Below are 9,872 nucleotides of genomic sequence, written 5' to 3'. Positions count from 1 at the left end.
TGCTACCTAGTCCTGATAGACCTGGGACAATGCCATGTCCCCAGCTGAGTCTTAAGGGATGGGAAGCCTTGCCACCCATGGACCAGGGCCTTTCCTGAGCTCCTCTTTTCTTCTTTCTGGTCTCACTGCTGAAGTGCAGGGACAGTATCTTTCTGCTGGATGAAGAAACTTCTCTTTCTATGGAGTCAGAGCACTTCAGGGGACATGTGGAATACCAGTCAGTGTGCACTTGGTGCATATGTGGGGGTCAAGCAGCCTTGGGATCGGAGCTTCCCAGAGCTGCACAAGTCACCTGGCAGTAGCTGCAGCACTGGGAAGAGGTGGACTGTCCCTCCCCAGGACAGTAGGGAGATGGCCTCAGAGTTAGACCCTGTGTGATCCTCGGGTGCCTCTGCCTGTAAAGGTCCTATGTGTTGAAAGGTGATTTTGTTGGCTGACACTGTCAGTGTGGGCCTGTCTGGAATCCTAGGAGTGTCATGTGTTGGCTTCTCATTTTTTTTTTTCTAAAATGGCCAACTAGAAGGGGAGGATGAACCAGCCAAAAATCATCTAAGTGAAACCAAGTGCAACTGAGAAGAACACTTGGGCTTGGGGGCTTCCAAATCCCATTCTTCTAAGAGGGCTGACATGGGGGCAGACTGCAGCCTAGTGGGTAATAAAGTTGGGGAGGCGTCTGCTCTGACAATGTGTTGGGAGAGTGTGCTTCTGCGCTTGCCCGGGAAGGCTGGGTGACACACCGTGGCTGCAAGTCCCACTACTTTCCTGAGGAGGGAGAACCCATAAAGGAAAACTTTCTTGGCCTGGGACTCACCCAATGTGCCTTAGGAACATCCCAGCCTGGTGGCCCGGCCAGGTGGCCTGGGACACTCTGCCACTGGTTCCAATGTGATAGACAGGCCCTGAAAAGTAGCCAGGAGAGTCTTGTCTCCTGCGGGCTGTTAGAGAGGTTTTCCTTAGAGAGGTGGAGACCAGGAGCCAGGAGCCAGGGTTTCATTAAAATGTTGAAAAATGGTTTTTCGTAACTAGAGAATTGAGATAAAAAACAGAAATACAAACAAATGTCTTCTGAATCGTGTCTTCACTTTTCTCATTTTGAAGTGCATGAAGCAAAAAATGAAGACTCTCCCTCTGGTCCCTAAGGTAATCACGGCTTGTGATGCTCAAGTTCCGTGTACAAGGTGGCAGGATGCTCACGGAGAAGACGCAGATGTTGGAACAGCTTCTCGCCAAGCTGGCTGAGCCTGCGAGGGTGGAGGGCGAGGTTACTGTACCTTACTAAGTCACCCGAATTTTAATGGATCTGTTATTTTTGAGGAGAATACAGAGGACACGTAGATCTTAAAGATGGATCAGTTGAAATTCCTTTTTTTATGGTGGTGAAATTGAAACCCAGGAAGGCAGGAAGACCAGCTTCCCTAACAGAACCACGAGGAGAATCCTTACCTCCTGGGCTCTCGCTGCCACCCCGGGTTTTAGGCTTGAGGACTCCCTCTGTGTCAGAGAAGGGGGCTTGAAGGAGCTCGCGGAGGGCAGAGGGCTGAACACACAGTCATGGATTTGTGTGTTCAGCATGCTTCTCTCAAGTCACCTGTGTGAGTAGGGACATGCCACTCAGGAAAACCGAAGGTAGCTCTTACCCTCAGAAAGTGCAGGATTAGTGAGGAAGACGGGAGGGACAGAGTATAAAGAAAACACGTGAGTAAAATATGTGTCCTATTGGAAAGTGGTGAAAGCCACAGAGAAAAATTAAAATTAAAGAATGGAGAGGTGGGTGTTGGAGAGTGACATTACAGTTTTTTTTAGGTTATGTAATTTTAAAAAATTCTTAGATTCTAATTTGTTATATATGACGGCAGAATGCATCACAATTCATGCTACTATGGAGCACAATTTTTCATGTCTCTGGTTGTGTGCAAAGTATATTCACACCATTCATGTCTTCACACATGTACTTTGGACAATGACGTCCATCTCCTTTCACCATCATTTCTAACAGTTTTAAGCCAGTCAGTCAGAGAAAGCCCTGCCGATCACGCAGCCTCCTACTGAGTCTTGACTTGGGTAACACAAGTGCCTCCTTTCATGGTTGTCCTTGGGATTGCCCAGTCTGTTTTCTTTGCCATGTGGGTTTTTGAGTCAGCTCATTACTTTCTGCAGAGATGCCCATGGAACCTTGATTTGGCTGTTGAGGGTCCACAGATCAGTCACGAAAGGAGAGTCTTAGTGACGTTGTGTCCTCCATTCTGACTGGGTGCGAGCCTCCAAGCAACCGGCCTCCTTACGCCTCCCCTCAGCTGTTTCTGGTCTCTACGTGCAACTGGTTCACGTCTCCTCTCAAATTTGTTCCTAAATGTTTTTTTTTTTTTCTGATGCTGTTAGAAATTATTTTTTTAAAGTTAAATTTCCAATTGTTGATTGGTAACACAGAAAAATAAACTTGCTTTTATATATCTTTTTTTAAGGATTCTTTTTAGTTGTTAATAGACATATATATATATATATATATATATATATATATATATATATATATATATATTAAATTTATATGTGGTGCTGAGAATCAAACCCAGTGCTTCACACATGCCAGGCAAGTATGCTACCACTGAGCCCCAGCCCCAGCCCGCTTTTATATATCTTATCCAGCAACTCTGTTAGGCTCCTTTGTTAGCATCTATAGTTTTGTTTTTTGAGATGCTATAGGATTTCCACATAGACAGTTGTATTGTCTATGTATAAAGAGGATTTTATTTTTTTTCCTTTTCAGTCTAGACACATTTTATTTTTTTTCCTGCCTTATTGCATAGGTTACAACTTTTAGTGAAAAGATGAGTAGTGTGAGGAGGGACATTCTTACCTTATTCCTGATCTTAGCAGAAACCACAAATCTTTCACTATTGTAATGACCTATAGGTCATGTTTAAGGACTAGAGAGGAGGATCACTTGAGCCTAGGAATTTGAGGCCAGATTGGGCCAGGAAGTCATTTGTGTCAGGGAAAAGAAAAAAAAAAGAAAAGGAAAGGAATTCGAAAAATAACTACAACCACAGAGAGAGGAACCCAGAGGAGGAAGAAGCCCGGCAGGCAGCAGAGGTGGGAGGTACTTGGGTGGGGAGGCCAGGGTGGAGGCAGAGGCCACAGTGGGCCTATGAAGCTGGCCCCGTGCATGCTCAGGAAGGCAGACTGCATGTAAATTCAGCATCAGCAGAACAAAAGCCAGCCTGGCCTGCGGTTCCTGCACTGTACCGCATTTAGAGTGAGGCAGGAGCAATGGGCCTCCATCCACAGCTCTTGTTTGGTTGAGCCCATGGATCTGCCAATGGGACTGCTTGTTCTGTGGACACCTGTGCAAGGGCCAGGGTCTGCATTAGCGTCCCCAGCTGAAGGCATGGTCCCCAGCCAGAGCTGCTCTTGGAGGTGAGGGACTCCAGGAGGTGGGGCAGGTCACTCATGGGGTGTGCCCCGAGAGATTCTGGCACCCGGCCTCTCTTCTTCCTCCCTCAGGCACCCTGAAGTGCTCCACCACGTGCTCTGGACACAGGCCCAGAAACTACAGGGCCAGGTGGCCACAGACTGAGACCTGTGAGACTATGAGCCAGGATACCTCTCCTCCGCACAAGCTGACCGTCTCAGCTCCTCCGTCACAGTGGAGCCACATCCCCAGGCCATGGCTGGTCTTCTACCACTGGAGCTTTGAGAGAGGGGACCCTCCCTTTCCTCCTCAGGACTGACCATGCCCCTGGTGAATGAGGGGTCAGGCCCTGAGGTGCAGAGAGAGGCAGGGAGGGTGAGTGGGCCTGGTCTAGACCATGGTCAGACTAGCTGCGTGGGCTTCTCTTCACCCCTAGATCCTTCAGGTCACACTGGGCTGAGTCCCCACCTCAGTGTTGTGACCCTCAGGACCCTCAGTGTTGTGCTGGGCGGGTGACACCAGCAGCCCTCCTGCCCCGCCTTGAGCCTGAGGATACTCGGCTGCTGGCACCGAGCTGTGGCCACATCCCCACTGGAACATCAGGGTTCGGAAGGATCTGGAATCCCCTCCCAGGAGAGGAGGCCGGGAAGGTAGGAATGAGGTGGGGACCTCATGACCTCACTTGGCGGGCAGCTCCTGGGGGTCCCAGCTTCCTCCCTCCTGGACTCTGGGTGCTCACAGAGTGGCCTGAGTTTGGCTCTGGGCCGTGCATGGGGTCGGGTCACTGGTGTCACAAGAGCGTCCCTCGCTTGTACAGAGGCAAAGAAGCTTTACAGGAGGTGAAGTCCCTCGGCAGCCGCTCCTCCCCTCCTCCCCTGCTGGGTGGCTTTGGACGTTTGGGGAGAGGATGACTCTCCCCTGGGGGGTGTGCTGCTCCTGTCTGTCCTCCGTGTCCCCCAGGTGGCTGTTCTCCCAGGAGGGGCCCTGCACTCTTGGGGGAGGCTTCTTGTGGTCTGCGAGGACGACGGTCCCTGGTCCCAGCAGTGGCAGGCGCGCTTGGCCATGGAGACGTGGCTCTGAGGTCCCTGTTCTGTGGGGTGCGGCCCCCCTCAGGCCCAGCACACCAGGGGGGTTTGTGAAGGCTCCTGGGGACGTGTCCTTGGACACACCCTGCCCCCTCAGCCCCCACTAGTGGGGTGAGCCATCTCCCCAGGCTCGTCTCTGGCGGGAGGAGGCAGGTGAGAGCCACTGGGGAGGAGGTCAGTGAATCCCAAACCGCACCTGGCCTTCCGTTTCCTCCTCCAGGGTGGGCTGTACGCCAACCTCCCTCAGGGGTGCTGTGCAGAGGGGCCAGGGCACGGGGGTCTGCAGCCGGCCCGGCCTCACTGGGGTCCCCTAGGGCTCTGATGGCTGCTGCCATGACTTGTGTTTTTACCACCACAGGCTCTTCAGAGAGCGGCCCCAGGAACCCCAGCCCAGGGGGCTGCTGCGGGGTAGTGAGAGCAGGTCGTCCCCGTAGAGATGGGCAGCCCCGAGGTGGTCACCTTACAGGGAAGGGGCTCTCCGCCAGTGTTGGAGGCTTGGGTCCTTGTGCAGTGGCCAGGCAGCTCATGACGTGCAGGGGACCGTACTGCTCTCGTCAGGACCAGTGAGGACGGGACAGGAAGGCAGAGGTCCCACGGCCCCCTTTCTGAGCACTGGACCACCTCTTCTCTCAAAGGCCCCCCGCCCCTCAGAGGCACCAGCTGGTGACCATTCCTTGGCACCCGGGGCCTTTGTGAGGTGTTCTAGATCCACGCTGCAGCAGTCACCGTGACAGCCCAATGGTGGCTGGAGACGGTGAGTGCGAATCACTGAAGTGCGAGGTGTGCCGGGGGACCCTCTTCCTGGACACGAGATGCTGGTCACTTATCAGTTTAACCCCTGGATAATTAAAAGAAATAGTGAGGCATGGGACAGCCAATGAGAAGACTCCACCTGCCAGAGTCCTAGAGAGCCAGCTGTGACATGACTGAGAAGAAATGTCTAGGCGGATCCTAGAAGCAGATCCCAAGGGACACCTGCACTTTTCTTTTCCCCTTTCTCTCTCCTGCTGTCTGGAACTATGGACGTGATAGCTGGGGCTTGTGCAGCCACCCAGGGCCTCCCTCATTCCCTCCCTGCCTCCTTCCTTCCCTTCCTTTCTTCCTACTTTTCTCCCTCCCTCCCTCCCTCCTTCCCTTCTTTCCTTCCCTCCTTCCTTCTTCCCTTTCTCCCTCCCTCCCTCCCTCCCTCCCTTCCTTCCTTCCTTCCTCCCTCCCTCCCTCCCTCCCTCCCTTCCTCCCTCCTTTTTCCTTCCTCCCTCCTTCCCTTCCTCGCTCCCTCCCTCCCTCTCTCCTTTCCTCCCTCCTCCCTCCTCCTTCCCTCCTTCCTTCCCTTCCTCCCTCCTCCCTCCCTCCCTCCCTTTTATCAGGGATTGAAGCCAGGGTGCTCTACCACTGAGCTACTTCCCCAGTCCTTTTGTTTTATCTATTTCACTTTAGTTTGGACAGGGTCTCACTCAGTTGCGGGGCTGGCCTGCAGCTGTGATACTCCTCCTCAGCCTCTTGGGTCGCTGGCATTACAGGCTTTGGCCATCCTCATCTTTTGATCATGCTGACCGTGTCCAATTCATTCATGCGTGAAGGTCGCATTCACTGTGTAAACCATTCTGTAAACGTAGGCTGTGTACCTAACTAGTACACTGAACTAGTTAGCACACAGTAGGACTGGGCTGAGAAGCTGGGTTTTATTGCTGCCGTTATTTTGCTTTTATGCTGTTTCTGGCCTCCCAGAGCCTGGTCCCCTGGACGCCGTGCACCGTCTCCTGGGCACAGCGGCCAGGGCCAGGCGTTCCTGAGGCTGGAAGATGTGATTGCCTATCTGATCATCAGCTGATGATGGAGAGGCACTCGGGATGAAGAGGCTCTGGGTGTGTCTGTGGGGGGTTTCCAGAGGCGACTGGCATGTGGGGTAGCAAGGCCAAGGTGGGGACCTGTGGGGACCTGCCCTGAGTGTGGTGGCACTGTCCAACAGGCTGGGGTCCTGATGGAGCAAGTGGGGGGCCTCCGTTGCCAGCTGGCTTCTTCCTGAGCTTGGTGTGTCTGTCCCTGTCCCCATCGCCCAGGGGCCACCGACTCTGGCTCCTTCATTCTGCCCTAGTGGCTCTCCCAGTGGCTCTGCAGGGAGGTCCAGGCCTTCAGCCTGGACTGGGCTGCACCACTGTCCTCCTGTTGTGAGGCTCCAGCTTCTTGGACTGAGCCTGATGGGTCCTTCAGCTCTCAGCCTGCAGATGTCCCTTGCAGGACCCCCAGCTGCTGGTGGTGCAAGCCAGCCTGATGACCCCTCTGTACCCACACGTCTACACATCCTGTTGATTCTGTTCCTCTAGAAGATCCGAGTAGTGCCGCAGGTCTGAAGTCGGTGTCATAAGTCACAGGCAGTTGACTTCATCACAGCACGGACCTGCTGCAAACGGGGCATCCTTGCTTGGACACTAGTCTTTGCCTGGAAAGGGCAAGTTGAAGCCACCCTTGTCTCCTCTTTCGAAGGTGAGGATGGTGCACTCAAAAGTCGGGTTCCCCTGGAGTTTCAGAGGAACCCGAGGTGCAGGGGAGGTAGCTGAGTGAGTGTCCAGACCCCAGTGCCAGGATTTCTCCAGAGTCCCCTCTGCAGTTCCAAAGTCCCAGTTAGGGTACTTACTATTGCAGAAATTACTGTCGTGACAGCTAGAAAGTGCTGAGATCCACCATTGAAGGGGAGGGAGGGTTAAGGAGGCCAGCACCTGTGCCCCTCCAGATTCCAGAAATGCTCCTTTAAGGACTGATGGCCGAGATGCGTGTGGTGACAGGTGGATCAGCCTGTGTCAGTGCAGGGTGGTGTTAGTCACCTCACACTCTAGACACTGCTGGGGCTGGAGCCGGTGTCCCCAGCAGCCCGTGGCTGGATGCAGGGCGCAGGTGCACCCACACCGTCCTGGGGGCTGCCTTCCACCTGGTGGTCCCGAGGTATGTCTTACCAGCTTATGTGACCTTCCTGAGGGCATCCCCTCCCCCTCTCCTGGGAGCATCTACATTTTGGCCAAACATTAGGAATTTAATATTTAATGTTAAAAGAGAAACTGTTTAGAAAGTCTAGCAACCTCTCATGTGCCTCCTGGCAATTATGTGATCCCTGGGCCCCCCTTAAACAAAGAGCTTTGTTCTTCTAAAGCAATTACCAGAAGTAAAAAAGCAATAATGCCAGTAAAACTTTTAAAAGGCACATCTGCAGGAAGAAGACGGGCGTTCAGGCCATCTGTGGGTAGCTCTCTGCCCTGCAGTGAACAGAAGAGCCTGCATGGGAGGGGGATCCTGTGCCCCTGCAGCCAGCACAGCTGTGAAGGCCGGCGGTCAGCCGCACATGTGCCTTGCCATGTGCAGACCACACTTACTGCTACCCCGGGACTGAAGTTAGCAGTTCTGTGAAATTTTTGTTGTCACTTAGTGCTCTTGCAGTTAAAAAATGCTTTCTGTAGAAATTAAAAAATGTTTTTTAAAAACGCTGCTGTTTGTGGGATGTGATGATAGGGGGTAAAATAAACAAGCCTCATTTTTCTTTTCTTTTCTTTTTTTTTTCTTTTCTTTTTAGTGTTTCAGGTGAAGGAAGCCAGTGCACCAACCACTGTGCCAGGACCTGGGACATGTGGAGATGAGGAGTCCTGACCCTGAGGGCATCGTCCAGGCTGGACCTCCTCCTGGCTAGGCAAAGGGAAGTGCTTTCTAAGAAAGCCCAACTGGTGTTCCCAGAGCTGGACCAGGAGGGTCTGCAGTGTGAGAGTGACCGCGGGGACCTGAGGTCAGTCTCAGGTGACAGGGAGCGCCTCCGGGTCCCAGGGTGCAGCCCCGTCCTTGGGCACTGCAGTGGACGCCTCCAAGCAGTATGTGAGGGCAGCCGTTCTCCAAGCCCAGGGTGAGAGTTAGGCATTTACAACCACTTGTGAAGGGCAGGAGAGGAGGTCCTGGGGACACCTGGCCGCTGCCGGGTCCTGGAGCTTCAAGGCTGTCATCTGTAAAGTGGGCGCAGTGATCTCTCCTTCCTGATGTTATTGTGAGAACATGAAATAATGTATTCAGTAGGCTTAGCAGTGTGCCTCAGCCAGGGCAGGCAACCCGTGGAGTCCCAAGCTTTCAGTTCAGTGACTCTTTCAACAGAATTGATGATGGGTGCATTAAAATAGGTTGGGGTCCAGGTGGAGCAAGTGGGGGGGCCTCCATTGCCAGCTGGAGCACGTATATATACGATCACAATTCCTGTGTTACGATCATCCTGACCCTGTTCTCATCACATGGCTGTGCTGTGTTTGACACTATCACTCTTGGTAGGGGTCCTCCTCTGGGACGATGGCACAGCCAGGTAACCACACCGAGCTTGGAGACCGGGTGTGCGGAGGCAGCGGCAGGTGAGCTGCCATCGCCCGAGGCCCCTCCAGGCTGTGCATCTCTCAGCAGCTCCTCCCAGCAGAACCAGCCCCGGCGCTGGCGAGAGGTTCCGAGCCGCTCACCAGGACTCCACGCTGCCCGTGGAAGGACTGGCCGGCTTCTTGGGCTGCTGTTTGAGTTCTTCACATAGTCTGGACGTTAATGCCCCATCTGAGGGGGAGATGGCGAAGATCTTCCATTTAGTAGGCTCTCTCTTCAACCTCATTTCCTTTGTTGAATACAAGCTTTTTAATTTCATGCCATCCACACCTACTGATTTTTGGTTTTATTTCTTGTGCTTTAGGAGCCTTGTTCAACCAATCTTTTAAAAAAATCATTTTGAGACAGGGTCCCACTAAGTGGCCCAGACTGGCCTCACACTTGGGATCTTCTGCCTGAGCCTCCCATTCCGCTGGGGTTTGAGGTGTGTGTCGCTGTACCTGGTGTCGTCAGCATTTCGTTGCTGTGACAAAATAGCTGAGAAAATCATACTGATGGAGGGAAGAGTTTCTTGGCTCCTGGTCGCGGAGGTTTCTGTCCACAGCCGGGAGGCTGCATTGCTTCTGGGCCTGTGTTGAGGCAGGACGTCATGGTGGCAGGTGAGGCCGGCAAAGCCGCTCACCTCATCACCGCCTGGAAGCAGTGGGAGAGAAAGGAGTGAAAGGGCCAGGGACATGATATAGTCCCAAGGGCCTGTCCCCAGCAGCCAGTCCTGTCAGCTGGGTCCCCCTACCGTTCCCACCATCTCCTCCTCGTCCCCGTGGCTGCCACGTGGCTGGGCTCCTTCAGTGGTCCCATCCACGATGAGGTCAACCTTCATGATCCCACCCCTCCCCAAGGCCTCCTCTGGACACTGGCAGTGGGGACCAGCCTTCAGCAGCTGGGCCCCAGGCACATCCCAGACCCAGCCCCAGAGCTCACAGGTAGTGAGAGCACGGACGGGGAAGGCCACGGGGCTCCAGGCTGTGGGTGGTGGCTTTCCTCGC

At 53.7% G+C, this 9,872-nt stretch overlaps 1 long non-coding RNA gene across 1 annotated transcript; it reads left to right on the top strand.

Moving 5' to 3' along the window:
• Positions 1–3,878: 3,878 nt before the first annotated feature.
• Positions 3,879–8,267, top strand: LOC308631921. Its single transcript, XR_014018387.1, has 3 exons — positions 3,879–4,059; positions 6,819–6,978; positions 8,057–8,267. It is a non-coding gene; the product is annotated as an uncharacterized lncRNA (long non-coding RNA).
• Positions 8,268–9,872: the final 1,605 nt, after the last annotated feature.

This window comes from Spermophilus citellus, assembly GCF_964194105.1.
Source record: "Spermophilus citellus genome assembly, chromosome: 12".
In the NCBI taxonomy this organism is placed as follows: domain Eukaryota; kingdom Metazoa; phylum Chordata; class Mammalia; order Rodentia; family Sciuridae; genus Spermophilus; species Spermophilus citellus.
The sequence above is the reverse complement of the archived record's forward strand: the minus strand, read 5'-3'. Positions and strand labels throughout refer to the sequence as shown.